The sequence below is a fragment of the Panthera leo genome, chromosome D1, assembly GCF_018350215.1.
Source record: "Panthera leo isolate Ple1 chromosome D1, P.leo_Ple1_pat1.1, whole genome shotgun sequence".
Classification (NCBI taxonomy): domain Eukaryota; kingdom Metazoa; phylum Chordata; class Mammalia; order Carnivora; family Felidae; genus Panthera; species Panthera leo.
Genome location: NC_056688.1, coordinates 59,981,529 through 59,997,920, shown reverse-complemented (window position 1 = coordinate 59,997,920; position 16,392 = coordinate 59,981,529). Strand labels below are relative to the sequence as shown.

Below are 16,392 nucleotides of genomic sequence, written 5' to 3'. Positions count from 1 at the left end.
TTCCTCAAAAGATTAAACAGAGAGTATATAGATACCCAGTAATTCCACTCCTAGAAATGAAAACATGTGTACATAAAAACTTGTACATTAGTGTTCACAGCAACATTGTTGAAAATAGCCAAAAAGTGGAAACAGCCCAAATATCTATCAACTGATGAGTGGATCAATACAATGAGGTTTATCCACATGATGGAGTACTATTCAGCCACTAAAAGGAAATGGCATACTCATGGCTATAGCATATTGAAACTCGAAAACAGTATGCTAAGTGAAAGAAGCCAGCCATGAAAGACCACATGCTGTATGATTCCATTTATATGAAACATTCAGAATAGTCCAATCCAATGACATAGAAAGTGGTTGCCTCGGGCTGAGGGGATTGGGAGAAACAGGGAGTGACTATCAGTTGGTAAAGGGTGTCTATTTGATGTGATGAAAATGTTGATTGTGGTGATGGTTGTGCAGCTCTGTGAATTTACTAAAAAAAAAAAAAACATTGAATTGTACATTTAAATGGGTAAACTGTATGGTCTGCAAATTATACCTCAATAAAGCTTTTATTTTTTAAAAAATGTATGGTATTGGCACAAGAACAATCAGAGCATCACTACCTGTAAAACAACCCCATGACATACAAGAACTTAATCTAGGATAAAGATAGTAACACAAAGCAATGGAGAAGCTGAAACAAGAACAATGTATTTAGTTCCTTGGGGAGGAATATACCAACTTAGATTGTCACTTTGTGACAAAAACAAATTTCTTGTGGATCAAAATTTAATATGAAAAAATCATGCCATATTTTAAAGGGGAACAAAATCTTTGAATGAGAAAAGACTTGCCAAGCTTAAAACCAACTCATAAGGAGAAATGCCCATAGATTTCATTTTATAAATTTAAAGTTTTTAGTCTTAATATCAGAAACAAAATAAAAATACGAGATTTGAAAATTTTGTTTCAGTGGATGAAAGAGGAATAATTAATTTTAATAATTAAATTGCTAAGGGAAATACTTAACACCTTATACACATGGGCAAAGCATAATGAACAGATACTTCACAAACAAGAACCTGCAAATTACAATGAGATAGTATTTTTCAATCATCAAATCACTAAAATAAAAATTATTAAGTCATATCAATTTAATACTAGCACCAGTGACTCAGACATGAGACTGATACAGCTTTCTCAGAAATCTACTTGGCATGCTCAAAAATGTTCAGATTGTTTGGGACGCCTGGGTGGCACAGTCGGTTAAGCGTCCGACTTCAGCCAGGTCACGATCTCGCGGTCTGTGAGTTCGAGCCCCGTGTCAGGCTCTGGGCTGACGGCTCGGAGCCTGGAGCCTGTTTCCGATTCTGTGTCTCCCTCTCTCTCTGCCCCTCCCCCGTTCATGCTCTGTCTCTCTCTGTCCCAAAAATAAATTTAAAAAAACGTTGAAAAAAAAAATTTTTTTTTTAAAAATGGTCAGATTGTTTGACCCAATAATCCTACATCCGAAATCTACCCTGAGAAATATATTTGAAATGCAAAAACTTATTGAAAGGTTCATATGTCATTAAATTATGACCCTTAGCTTCTCATTTTTTTCTCCAGGAATATTGACTCATGAAGACCAAAGCCTGGTGAAGGTGGGGCGGGCCCTAGTAGGGGTCAAGGTACGGAAACCAGACCATCCTGCTCCCAGACCATTCTGCTTCCCAAGGAAGATGTTGGCATGGAGCAACAGCAGCTCCAACGGGTCCTACGCCAGCTTCCTCTGGGTGGGCTTCCCTGGGCTGCAGGAGCACTCGCGCCCTTCTGGTGCTGCCCTTCCTCAGCCTCTACCTGGTGATCATCTCTGCCAATGCCCTGGTCACCCACATGGTGGTGGCCCAGCAGAGCCTGCACCAGCCCATGTACCTGCTCATTTCCCTTCTCCTGGCTGTCAGCATCTGTGTTGCCGCCACTGTGATGCCCACCATGCTGTTCAGCTTCTCTACCCACTTCAACCGCATCTCCCTGCCTTGCTGTCTACTCCAGATGTTCTGCATCTACTTCCTCATTGTCTTTGACCGCAACATCCTCCTGGTCATGGCCCTGGACTGCTACATTGCCATCTGCTACCCTCTGTGCTACCCTGAGATAGTGATGGGTCAGTTGCTGGCTGGCCTGGTGGGGGCGGCAGCTGCCAGGAGCACTTGCATTGTTGCCCCCCCTCGTGGGGCTTGCCTCCCAGGTTCACTTCTGCTGCTCAGACCTGATCCACCACTTTGCCTGTGAACACATGGCCCTCATGAAGCTCTCCAGTGGGGACATCTCCCCGAACAAGTCTGTGGGTCTCACTGTCCACATCTTCAACAGAGTCCTGGACATGCTGCTACTTGGAGCCTCCTACTCTCACATTATCCATGCTGCCTTCTGGATTTCATCAGGCAGAGCAAATTCCAAGGCCCTGAACACCTGTGGCTCCCACCTGCTGGTCATCTTCACCGTCTACTCTTCCACCATGTCCTCATCCATCATCTACCATGTGGCTCCCACCGCCTCCCCGGCCATGCACAACTCACTCAGCGCCCTCTACATGCTGCTCCCATGTCTGGTTAACCCTGTCATCTACGGGGCCGGGACCAAGGAAATCAGGCAGCACCTGGCAACACTGTTCCAACTCTGTTCCAAAAGGCAGAGCTACTAGCCCCCCTGAGAAGCCCCAGCCCCTGCCCTCACACAGGGAGCTTCCCACCTGACTCTTTGGGACTTATAGGTCCTACAAGTACTCTCACTATCAAGTGGGTATATGTGCAAATGAGTCATCCCTGCTGTATTTTGGCTTTGACTATCTGCATTCATCTTTGAAAGTATTTTATCCATTTTCTGAAAATAGCTACTCATCCAGAATTATACAGTAACCAACTCCAAAGGAAGCTTCTGTCTCTAGCTTCTAAATTTTCTCCCCTTCTTTCTGCATGTGATATTCATGCATTCTCACATTCATTCATCAAACATCTATTTTACATACATCATGCTAGCCCCATGATTGCAAAGAAAAAGAAACTGGTCTCTTCCCTGAAGGAGGCTCTAGTCTATAAAGCTTCCAAACTATAAAGACAGGTAATGTTCAATAATACCTTCATGCACAAAACTCTGTGGGAACATAGAGGAAGACAATTACTAAGACAGAACACTTCACAGAGAAGGTCAATTTGAGTTATGTTTGAAAGACAAGATAAGGTGTTTACTGAAGAGGAAGGAGATAGAAGAAAAAGAATTCCAGGCCGTAACAGCATGGTAGGCAAAGGCACAGAGGCATGGGTACATGGCTGAGTGGGAAACTCCCAGCCAGGCCCAGTTTCCCTGGCACAGGGGCAGGTGGGGGCCTGGCAGGGAAGGAGGCTGAATTCATAAGCAGAGGCCAAGTGATAGAAGGCCTCATCTGTTGTGATAAGGAGTTTGAGTGCTTACTCCATGCAGTATTTAGCCATTTAAAGAGTCCAAAGCAGCAAAGTGGCAAGATCCTACCTGTGTTTTGGAATGATGGCTCTGCAGCCCTAGTAGAATGTGGATCAGAAAGACACAAGCCTGGAGGCTGGGATACTGGAGATGACGGTGGCCTGGACCTGACGGTGGCCTGGGCCTGACTGGTAACAGCAGAAATGAGGAGTGGAAGACAGAAACAAGAGATTCCAGAAGGTTGGGTTTGTGTATGAGGGTTAGAGAGGCAAGAGGAAACTAAAGGGAGAGTGGCCTCACCAAAGCCCAGAGAGGAGACTGTTCTAAGAAGGTTAATGGTCAGCAAATGGAAGTCCATCAGAGGACCTGTAGGTGGTTTAACCAACAATGAACTAGTATCCAGAATATATAAAGAACAACTACAAATCAGTAAGAAAAAGACAATAGTAAAATAGGCAGAAGACTTGAACAGTCACTTCAGAAAATAAGCATAAGAAAAGGCATTTGACCTCCAGCCTCTCACATATAGATGTTCAGGTTGTGCACTGTACAACTTCACATATCTATTGTATAAACATAGCATATTTGTATATGTATTTCAAAATTTCCCAGAAGATGACCACGAAAACTCTCAATGCACTACTAATGAGATTGTAGATTGCTGAACCACTTTGAGGACAATTTGCCATTATCTAGTGAAACTAAAGATATGCATACCTCTTAACCCCCAAAATATCCTCAGACACATGGTCATCAAAATACACGTACAAGAATATTCACAGTGGCATTGTTCCTAATTGTGAAAAACTAGAAATAAAATAATGTCCTTTGGCAATAAAATGTATAAATACATTATGGTACATTCATACATTAGAATGCTATTGACAATAAAACACATTCACAAGTACAACACCCATTCATGATAAAAACCCTGTGCAAAGTAGGTCTAGAGGGAATATTCCTCAACATAATAAAAGCCATATATGAAAAACCCACAGCTAACATCATATTCAGTGGTAAAAAAAAAAAACAACTGAGACATTGTCCCCTAAAATCAGGAACAAGACAAAGATGTCCACTCACCACTTTGATTCAACATAGTACTAGAAGCAATGAGACAACATAAAGAAATAAAAGACAGGGTGCCTGGGGGGCTTAACTTGTCAGTTAAGTGTCCGACTTTCAGCTCAGATCATGATCTCACAGTTCTCCAGTTCAAGCTCCACATTGGCTCTGTGCTAACAGCTTGGAGCCTGGAGCCTGCTTCAGATTCTGGGTCTCCCACTCTTTTAGCTCTTCCCTTGCTTGCACACAAGCACTCGATGTCTCTCTCTCTCTCGATCTCTCTCTCTCAATCTCTGTCTCTCTCTCCCCAAAGTAAAGAAAACTTTAAAAAAAAAAAAAGTTAAAGACATCCAAATTGGGAAGGAAGACATAAAACACTCACATTTTGTAGATGACATAATACTAAATACAGAAAACCCTAAAGAGTCCACCAAAAACTACTAGAACTGATAAATGGATTCAGTAAAGTTGTGGGATACAAAATTAATGTAGAGAAATCTGTTGCATTCCTATACACTAATAATGAATCAGCAGAAACTGAATTTAAGGAAACAACCCCATTCCAGTTGCTCCAAAAACAATCAAATATCTAGGAATAAACTTAACTGAAGAGGTGAAAGACCTGTACCCTGAAAACTACAAAATAGTGATGAAAGAAATTCAAGACAACACAAAGAAATGGAAAGACATTCCATGCTCATGGGTTAGAAGAACAAATAGTGTTCAAATGTCTATACTGCCCAAAGCAATCTACACATTTAATGCAATTCCTCTCAAAATACCAACAGCATTTTTCACAGAGCTAAAACAAACAATCCTAAAATTGGTATCAAACCACAAAAGACCTCGAAAAGCCAAAGCAATCTCGAAAAAGAAAAAACCAGAAGTATCACAATTCCAGACTTCAAGCTCTATTACAAAGCAGCAATAACTGAAAGAGTATAGTACTGGAGGGGAGGAGCCAAGATGGTGTCACAGCAAGGAAGTCTTTTTTGTGTCTCTTGTGTATGAAATACAGCCAGATCAACACTAAACCATCCTGCATACCTAGAAAACTGATTTGAGAATTAACATAACAATCTGCACAACCTGAACCACAGAACTCAGCAGGTACACGGCGCGGACAGGTGAACTGTGGGGGAGAGAGGAGCCGTGGAGGGCAGGGAGCTGATTTGCTTGTGGAGAGAGGACGGAGAATGGGGGGAGGGGAGGAGAGAGTATGGGAAAAGAACCCCACCCCGAAAGCAGCTGGAGAGAAAGTGGAAAAGTGGAAACAGCCGCGAGGACTTAACAAGAAAGGGAGAAAGGAGAAAAGAGAGGGTTTAAATTCCATTAAGACTCTACACACAGGGAAGGAGCCAAGATGGCAGAACAGCATGGAAGTTTTTTGTGTGTCTCGCGTCCATGAAATACATCCAGACCAACACTAAACCATCCTGCACACCTAGAAAACTGATTAGAGGATTAACACAACAATCTGCACAAATGGAACCACAGAATTCAGCAGGTACGTGGCACAGAGAGGTGAACTTGGGGAGCGAGGGGCCGCAGTGGGCAGGGAGCCACTTTTGTAGGTGGAGAGAGGACAGAGATTGGGGGGGAGGGAGGGGGAGGGGGCCCGGGTGGAGAGAATATGGGAAAAGCACTCCTCTCCAAAAGCAGCTGGAGAGAAAGTGGAAAATTGGAAACAGCGCAGGGACTAAACTAAAAAGGGAGAAAGGAGAGGGTTTAAATTCCATTAAGACTGTAAACAAGGGGAGCGCAAAGGCTGCAACTCTGCAGCTCCATACCTGGCGGTGCTCTGGTGGGAATGGCGAATCCCCAGGAGCAAAGTGGGGTCCAGGAGGTTCTTGGGCCACGCAGGGAAAAGCGGTTCCGCTGCTAGAAGGACATTTGGTAGAGACTGCTGAAGCCACCTGGTCCCAGCAGACCCCAGAAAGCAGCTGCATTCGCTGGTGCTGGGGCAAGGTTGTTGAGGGTGAAGCCTGGTGCCAGATGTGTGTTGTGGTTTTCCATAATCCCTGAGACGCTGCTGCTACACTATCTCGTGAACTTTTTCTGGGGCGGGCTGGCACCCAGCCGCAGTCTCGGGGCACAGGCAGCAGCAGGGTCCAGCAAGCGTTCCTGGGTGCAGCAGACATTCAGCCATTGCTCAGTGAGACCCGCCCACAGAGGGGCAGAACGGGTCAAAGCTGCAGTCCTTCAGAAGTAAGGGACCAGGGAAAACAGCCACACCTGAGACAAAACACAGGAGACAAGTACTGCCTGGGGCTTGGTCACGGACAGTGAAAAAGAGGGGAGTGGACAAAAGCTGAAGACAGAGGATGGGTGAGCAATTGCTAACCGGGGAGAACGCAGTCCCAATACTAGAGACTGTGTGGCTGGGTGACGCCATTGCGCTCCGCATGCGCATATGCACCTACGATTGAGCGCTACAACACTCAACCCCCATAGGCTAGCAACGCCATCTAGTGGAGGACGGAGCCACTACACTAAGCCCTGCCCAACTGGGCCAACCTCGCTCTTCAGAACACAAGTCTCACCGCCTGCTTAGTTTATGGACTATAAAGCGATTCATAGTCTGACTTCTAGGGGAAAACGAAGTAATTTCAGTCCTATTTCAATCTGCTAGCAGATCCATCTATTCAATTTTCTTTCTTTTTTTTTTCTTTTTCTCTTTTTCACTTCTTTTCTTTTTCATGAATACAGAAAGAGAAAAAATTCATTTTTATTTTCAATTTTTATTCAAAATATTGTTCTTTAATTTTTTTACTATATTTTTTGCTTTTGTGTAAATTTTTTCAAATTCTATTTTACTTCCATCATTATTCACTTTTTCAAATTTTCAAACGATTTCCTTTTTTTCCCTCTTTTTTCTTTTTGGTTTATTTTCTTTTTCTTGAATACAGAAAGAGAAAAACTTCATTTTTACTTTAAATTTCTATTAAAATGTTTTTCTTTTATTTTTTCTACTATAGTCTTTACTTTTGTGTAAATTTTTTCAAATTCTATTTTACTCCCATAGTTTAATTTTAGTCTACTTCAGTGTATTCATTTTTTCAAATTCTCAAACAATTTCCTTTCTCCCCCCTTTTTACTCTAATCTATCAAACCACTTTGAACACAGAGACCAAAACACACCTAGGATTTTTCATCATTTATTAGATTTTGTGTGTGTGTTTTTAATTTTTTAATTTTAATATTTTTTAATTTTAATTTTTTTAATTTTAATTTTTCTACCTCATTAATTCCTTTTCTCCCTTCAAAATGACAAAATGAATGAATTCACCCCAAAAGAAAGGGCATGAAGAAACAACAGCCAGGGATTTTTTTTTTTTTTTAATTTTTATTTTTTTTTTATTATTTTTTTTTATTTTTTAATATATGAAATTTACTGTCAAATTGGTTTCCATACAACACCCAGTGCTCATCCCAAAAGGTGCCCTCCTCAATACCCATCACCCACCCTCCCCTCCCTCCCACCCTGCCCTCCCTCCCACCCCCCATCAACCCTCAGTTTGTTCTCAGTTTTTAACAGTCTCTTATGCTTTGGCTCTCTCCCACTCTAACCTCTTTTTTTTTTTTTTTCCTTCCCCTCCCCCATGGGTTTCTGTTATGTTTCTCAGGATCCACATAAGAGTGAAACCATATGGTATCTGTCTTTCTCTGTATGGCTTATTTCACTTAGCATCACACTCTCCAGTTCCATCCATGTTGCTACAAAAGGCCATATTTCATTTTTTCTCATTGCCACGTAGTATTCCATTGTGTATATAAACCACAATTTCTTTATCCATTCATCAGTTGATGGACATTTAGGCTCTTTCCATAATTTGGCTATTGTTGAGAGTGCTGCTATAAACATTGGGGTACAGGTGCCCCTATGCATCAGTACTCCTGTATCCCTTGGATAAATTCCTAGCAGTGCTATTGAACAGCCAGGGATTTAACCAACACAGATACAAGCAAAATATCTGAACCAGAATTGAGAATCACGATAATAAGAATACTAGCTGGACTCAAAAATAGATTAGAATCCCTTTCTGCAGAGATAAAAGAAGTAAAAAATAGAATGAAATTAAAAATGCTATAACTGAGCTGCAATCATGGATGGATGCAGCAGTGGCAAGGATGGATGAGGCAGAACTGAGAATCAGCAATAAAGAGGACAAACTTATAGAGAATAATGAAGCAAAAAAAAAAAAAAAAGAGGGAGATTAAGGCAAAAGAGCAAGATTTAAGGATTAGAGAAATCAGTGACTCATTAAAAGGGAACAACATCAGAATCATAGAGGTCCCAGAAGAGGAAGAGAGAGAAATAGGGGTAGAAGGGTTATGTGAGCAAATCATAGTAGTAAACTTTCCTAACCTGGGGAAAGACACAGACATCAAAATCCAGGAAGCAACAGAGGAGCTCCATTAGATTCAACAAAAACCAACCATCAACAAGGCATATCATAGTCAAATTCACAAAATACTCAGGCAAGGAGAGAATCATGAAAGCAGCAAGGGAAAAAAAGTCCCTAACCTACAAGAGAACACAGATCAGGTGTGCAGCAGACCTATCCACAGAAACTCGGCAGGCCAGAAAAGAGTGGCAGGATATATTCAATGTGCTGAATCAGAAAAAAATATGCAGCCAAGAATTCTTTACCCAGAAAGGCTGTCATTCAAAATAGAAGGAGAGATAAAAAGTTTCCCAGACAAACAAAAATTAAAAGAGTTTGTGACCACTAAACCAGCCCTGCAAGAAATTTTAAGGCGGATTCTCTGAGGAGAGAAAAGATAAAATATATATATATATCAAAAGCAACAAAGATTAGAAAGGACCAGAGAACACCACCAGAAACTCCAACTCTACAAGCATCATAATGGCAATAAATTCATATCTTTCAGTACTCACTCTAAACATCAATGGACACAATGCTCCAATCAAAAGACATAGGGTAACAGAATGGATAAGAAAACAAGATCCATCTATATGCTGTTTATAAGAGACCCACTTTAGACCTCAAGACACCTTCAGATTGAAAATAAGGGGGTAGAGAACCATCTATCATGCTAATAGTCAACAAAAGAAAGCCGGAGTAGCCATACTTCTATCAGACAATCTAGACTTTAAAATAAAGCCTTTATCAAGAGATGAAGAAGGCATTATATCATAATCAAGGGGACTATCCACCAAGAAGACCTAACAATTGTAAACACATTTATGCTCCAAATGTGAAAGCACCCAAATATGTAAATCAATTAATCACAAACATAAAGAAACTCATCAATACCATAATAGTAGAAGACTTCAACAGCCCACTCACAACAATGGACAGATCATATACTCAAAAAATCAACAAGGAAACAATGGCTTTGAATGACACACTGACCCAGATGGACTTAACAGATATATTCAAAACATTTCATCCTAAAGCAGCAGAATATACATTCTTCTCCAGTGCACATGGAATGTTCTCCAGAATAGACTATATACTTGGATACAAATCATCCCTAAGTAAGTACAAAAAGATTGAGATCATACCATGCATATTTTCAGACCACAATGCTATGAAACTCGAAATCAACCACAAGAAAAAATTTGGAAAGGTAACAAATACTTGGAGACTGAAAAACATCCTACTAAAGAATGAATGGGCTAACCACGAAGTTAAAGAGGAAATTATTATTAATTTTTTAAAGAGGAAATTAAAAAATATATGGTAGCCAATGAAAATGATAACACCACAACCCAAAACCTCTGGGATGCAGCAAAAGTGGTCACAAGAGGAAAGTATATAGCAATCCAGGTCTTCCTAAAGAAGGAAGAATGATCTCAGATACACAGCCTAACCTTACGCCTTAAGGAGCTGGAAAAAGAACAGCAAATAAAACCCAACACCAGCAGAAACAGGAAATAATAAAGATTAGAGCAGAAATAAATGCTACCGAAACCAAAAAAAAAAAAAAAAAAAAAAAAAAAAATCAGAACAGATCAAAGAAACCAGAATCTGGTTCTTTGAAAGAATTAACAAAATTGATAAACCACTAGCCAGTTGGATCAAAAAGAAAAAGGAAAGGACCCAAATAAATAAAAACAAGAATGAAAGAGGAGAGATCACAACCAACATAGCAGAAATAAAAACAATAATAAAAGAATATTATGAGCAACTATACGCCAATAAAATGGGAAATCTGGAATAAATGGAAAAATTCCTAGAAACGTATACACTACCAAAACTGAAATGGGAAGAAATAGAAAATTTGAACAGACCCATTACCAGCAAAGAAAAATTAGTAGTCAAAAATCTTCCAAAAAAACAAGAGTCCAAGGCCAGATGGCTTTCCAGGGGAATTCTACCAAACACTTAAGGAAGAGTTAGCACTTATTCTCTTCAGGCTGTTCCAAAAAATAGAAATAGAAGGAAAACTTCCAAACTCTTTCTATGAAGCCAGCATTACCTTGATTCCAAAACCAGACAGAGACCCCACCAAAAAGGAGAACTATAGACCAATTTCCCTGATGAATATGGATGCAAAAATTCTCAACAAGATATTAGCCAACTGGATCCAACAATACATTAAAAAAATTATTCACCAACACCAAGTGGGATTTATACAGGGCATGCAGGGCTGATTCAATATCTGCAAACAATCAGTGTGATTTGTCACATCAAAAAAGAAAGGACAAGAACCAAATGATCCTCTCAATAGATGCAGAGAAAATACAGTATCCTTTCTTGATAAAAACCTCTAAGAAAGTAGGGATAAAAGGAGCATAGCTCGAGATCATAAAAGCTGTATATGAAAGACCCAACGCTAATATCCTCAATGGGGAAAAACTGAGAGCTTTCCCCCTAAGGTCAGGAACAAGACAGGGACATCCACTCTCACCACTGTTATTCAACATAGTATTAGAAGTCTTAGCCTCAGCAATCAGACAACACAAAGAAATAAAAGGCATCCAAATCAGCTAGGAGGAGGTCAAACTTTCACTCTTTGCAGATGACATGATGCCCTGGAAAACCCAGAGGAATCAATCCCATTTACTGTTACACCAAAAACCATAAAATACCTAGGAATAAATCTAACCAAAGAGGTGAAAAATCTATACACTAAAAACTATAGAAAGCTTATGAAAGAAATTGAAGAAGACACCAAAAAATGGAGAAAGATTCCATGCTCCTGGATAGGAAGAACAAATATTGTTAAAATGTCCATACTACCCAAAGCAATCTACATATTCAATGCAATCCCTATCAAAATAACACCAGCATTCTTCAGAGAGCTAGAACAAACAATCCTAAAATTTGTATGGAACCACAAAAGACTCCGAATAGCCAAAGCAATTTTGAAAAAGAAAACCAAAGCAGGAGGCATCACAATCCCGGACTTCAAGCTGTATTACAAAGCTGTAATCATCAAGACAGCATGGTACTGGCAAAAGAACAGACACTCAGATCAATGGAACAGAATAGAGAACCCAGAAATGGACCCACAGACGTATGGCCAACTAATCTTTGACAAAGCAGGAAAGAATATCCAATGGAATAAAGACAGTCTCTTCAGCAAGTGGTGCTGGGAAAACTGGACAGCGACATGCAGAAGAATGAACCTGGACCACTTTCTTACACCATACACAAAAATAAACTCAAAATGGATGAAAGACCTGAATGTAAGACAGGAAGCGAAGCCATCAAAATCCTTGAGGAGAAATCAGGCAAAAACCTCTTTGATCTTGGCCGCAGCAACTTCTTACTCAACATGTCTCTGGAGGCAAAGGAAACCAAAGCAAAAATGAACTATCGGGAACTCACCAAGATAAAAGTCTTCTGCACAGCGAAGGAAACAATCAGCAAAGCTAAAAGGCAACTGGTGGAATGGGAGAAGATATTTGCAAATGACATATCAGATAAAGGGTTAGTATCCAAAATCTATAAAGAACTCACCAAACTCAACACCCAAAAAACCAATAATCCAGTGAAGAAATGGACAAAATACATGAATAGATACTTCTCCAAAGAAGACATCCAGATGGCCAACCGACACATGAAAAAAATGCTCCACATCCCTCAGCATCAGGGAAATACAAATCAAAACCACGATGAGATATCACCTCACATCTGTCAGAATGGCTAACATTAACAACTCAGGCAACAAGAGATGTTGGCGTGGAGGCAGAGAAAGAGGATCTCTTGCACAGCTGGTGGGAATGCAAACTGGTGCAGCCACTCTGGAAAATGTTATGGAGGTTCCTCAAAAAACTAAAAATAGAACTACCCTATGACCCACCAATTGCACTAATAGGTATTTATTCAAGGGATACAAGTGTGCTGTTTCGAAGGGGCACATGCACATTTATAGCAGCACTATCAACAATAGCCAAAGTATGGAAAGAGCCCAAATGTCCATCGATGGATGAATGGATAAAGATGTGGTATATATATATAATCGAGTATTACTTGGCAATCAAAAATGCCATTGAAATCTTGCCATTTGCAACTACATGTATGGAACTAGAGCGTATTTTGCTAAGCGAAATTAGTTGGAGAAAGACAAATATCATATGACTTCATTCATTTGAGGACTTTAAGATACAAAACAGATGAACATAAGGGAAGGGAAGCAAAAATAATATAAAAACAGGGAGGGGGACAAAAACATAAGAGACTCTTAAATATGGAGGACAAACAGAAGGTTACTAGAGGGGTTGTGGGAGGGGGATGGGCTAAATGGGTAAGGGGCATTAAGGAATCTACTCCTGAAATCATTGTTGCACTTAATGCTAACTAACTTGGATATAAATTTTTTAAAAATGTAAGTAAAAATTAAATAAAAAATAGTATAGTACTGGCATAAAAATAGATGCCTGTATCAACAGAATAGAATTGAAAACCCAGAAATAAACCCACAATTATATGGTCAATTAATCTTTGACAAAGGAGAAATAATATCCAATGGGAAATAGTCTCTTCAACTAATGTTATAGGGAAAACTGGACAGCTACATGCAAAAGAATGAAACTGGTCCACTTTCTATACATACACAAAATAAACTCAAAATGGATTAAAAACTTAAATGTGAGGCCTGAAACCATAAAAATTCTAGAAGAGAGCACAGGCAGTAATTTCTCTAACATCAGCAAGGGAAATAAAAGCAAAAACAAACTATTTAGATTACATCAAAATAAAGTTTCTGCACAGCGAAGGAAACAATCAACAAAACTAAAAGGCAATCTTCAGAATGGGAGAAGATATTTGCAAATGACATATCCAACAAAGGGTTAGTATCCAAAATATATAAAAAACTGATACAACTCAACACTCCAAAAACAAATAATCCAATTTAAAAATAGACATAAGACATGAACAGACATTTCTCCAAAGAAGACATACATATGGCCAACAGAGACACATGAATAGGTGCTCAACATCACTCATCACCAGGGAAATGCGAATCAAAACTACAATGAGATATCACTTCACACCTGTCAGAATGGCTAAAATCAAAAACACAAGAAACAACAAGTGTTGGTGAGAATGTGGAGAAAGAGGAACCCTCATGCACTGTTGGTGGGAATGCAAATTGGTACAGACACTGTGGAAAATAGTATGGAGATTCCTCAAACAGTTAAAAAATACCCATGATCCAGTACTTCATATTTACTTGATATTTACCCAAAAAATACAAAAACACTAATTCAAAGGGATATATACACCCCTATATTTACTACAGTTTTATTTACAATAGTCAAACTATGGAAGCAGCCCAAGTGCCTATCAATAAAGAAATTGTGGTATATATATACAATGGAATATTACTCAGCCATAAATAAGAATGAAATCTTTTCATTTGTAACAACATGGATGGAGCTAGAGTGTATTTTTGCTAAATGAAATAAGTCAGTCAGAGAAAGATAAAAATCATATGATCTCACTCATATTCAGAATTTAAGAAACAAAACAAATGAGCAAAGGAAAAGATAGATACACCAAGAAACCAACTCTTAACTATAGAGAAAACACTGATGTTACCAGTGGGGAGATAGGCAGGGGGATGGGTAAAATAGGTGATGGGGATTAAAGAATACCTTTATCTAATATTAATTAATAAATAAATAAATACTTTAAAAATAAAAAAAATTTAAAACAATAAATTCTATGTCTCCCTCTCTCTCTGTCCCTCCCCTGCTCACACTATGTTTCTCTGTCTCTCAAAAATAAATAAACATTTGATTTTTTTTTAAAATAAAGGGGTGGGCATCTGGGTGGCTCAGTTGGTTAAGTGTCTGACTTCGGCTCAGGTCATGTTCCCACGGCTTATGAGTTCGAGCCCTGCATCAAGCTGTGTGCTGACAGCTCAGAACCTAGAGCCTGCTTTAGATTCTGTGTCTCCCTCTCTCTCTGTCCCCTGCTGCTTACGCTCTATCTCTCTGTCTCTCAAAAATAAATAAACATTTGAAAAATTTTAAAAACCATAAAATACAGTAGCATGCAACATGAATGAATTTTTCAACCATAATATTTTTTTCTTTTCTAAATCTCTTTAGGATATGATGGATTGTAGAAAATATATACAATGTATTGTGGACTTCATAATTTATGTAGAAATAAAACATAGAACTACAGTAACATGAATACTGGGAGAGAGGAAATAAAAGAACCTTGCTGTCAGGGTTTCATACTGTTTGTTGAAGTGGCATAATAACAATTTAAAATAAACTGTGGTAAGTTAAAGATATGCATCATAAACGCTAAAGCAACCTGTAAAATGACACAAGGAATAAGGCACAGCTAATAAGCTAAGAAGTAGAATCGAATCAGGGCACCTGGTGCTCAGTCAAGTGTCTGACTCTTGATTTCAGCTAAGGTCATGATCTCAGGGTTGTGAGATCAAGCCCCACATCAGGCTCCTCATTGAACATGGAGCCTGTTTAAGATTCTCTCTCTGTCACTCTCTGCCCCTCTCCCACACACACATGCGCTCACTCTTTCTTGCTCTCTCAAAAACAAATGAACATTAAAAGAAAGAAGAAGCGAATCATAAAGAAAAAACATTAAATCCAAAGAAAGCAGAAAAAGAGGAAAAGAGGAGATTTCCAGTTCCCCTATTTCCAGATTCCAGAGGACAGAGCAGTGATACCTCCCTGGAGGAGACAACCCTCGCTTCTATGGGTCTCGGCTATTCACAGCAGAGTCCACACTGAAGTCACCTCCTGTCCCAGATCCTGAGCCACCCACACCGGACAAGTAAGTACCTCAGCAATGTGCACGCACACACACACACACACACACACACACACACACACGCTCCTAAATCAGGTCCCTGGCTCTCCCATGGTCACCCAAGTGCCCTTTCCCTCCTTTGGGTGATCCCTGAGTGCCTATATAACCCCCACATCGCAAGAGTCCCTTCCCCTCAGCTGAGTCCTGGTCATCCCAGTCAGCAATACCCAGCTTCTGCCTATTGGTGCCCCTGGGATGGAATCTGACCTGAACCCTGACTTGTTCTCTCTAAGCTTCTAATGGGTCATCTGTAAAATGAATCCCTCAGCAGCTGTGACTGCTCTCTGAGAAACACCAAGAGCCATAGAAATAAAAATGTTCATACACTGTCCCCTCCACCCAGCCTCTCTCCCTGGGGTCCTCCCTGAGTTCTGGGTTTCTCACTGTTTCCTCCTTGGTGTCTGTGGACATGACTGCCCACTGGGAATCTCCTCAGGCTCCTCCTCTGGAACCACAGGTCTACTTATCCATCCCTCCCTTTCAGCCTCATAGATCAGTGCCTTGGTGCCTTACCTTTTCAGAGGTGAACCGAGAGCCACAGCAGGCTGCACCCCGACAGGACACCACTACAGGTTTCCATGGTGAGGTTGGAGGTGAGAAGACCGGAGCTTGATGGGGATTTGGA

The 16,392-nt window shown here is 40.1% G+C and overlaps 1 pseudogene; it reads left to right on the top strand.

Annotated features, from left to right (window-relative positions):
* Nucleotides 1-1,709: 1,709 nt before the first annotated feature.
* LOC122201200 lies at nucleotides 1,710-2,726 on the top strand (annotated as a pseudogene).
* The last annotated feature ends 13,666 nt before the right edge of the window (nucleotides 2,727-16,392 follow it).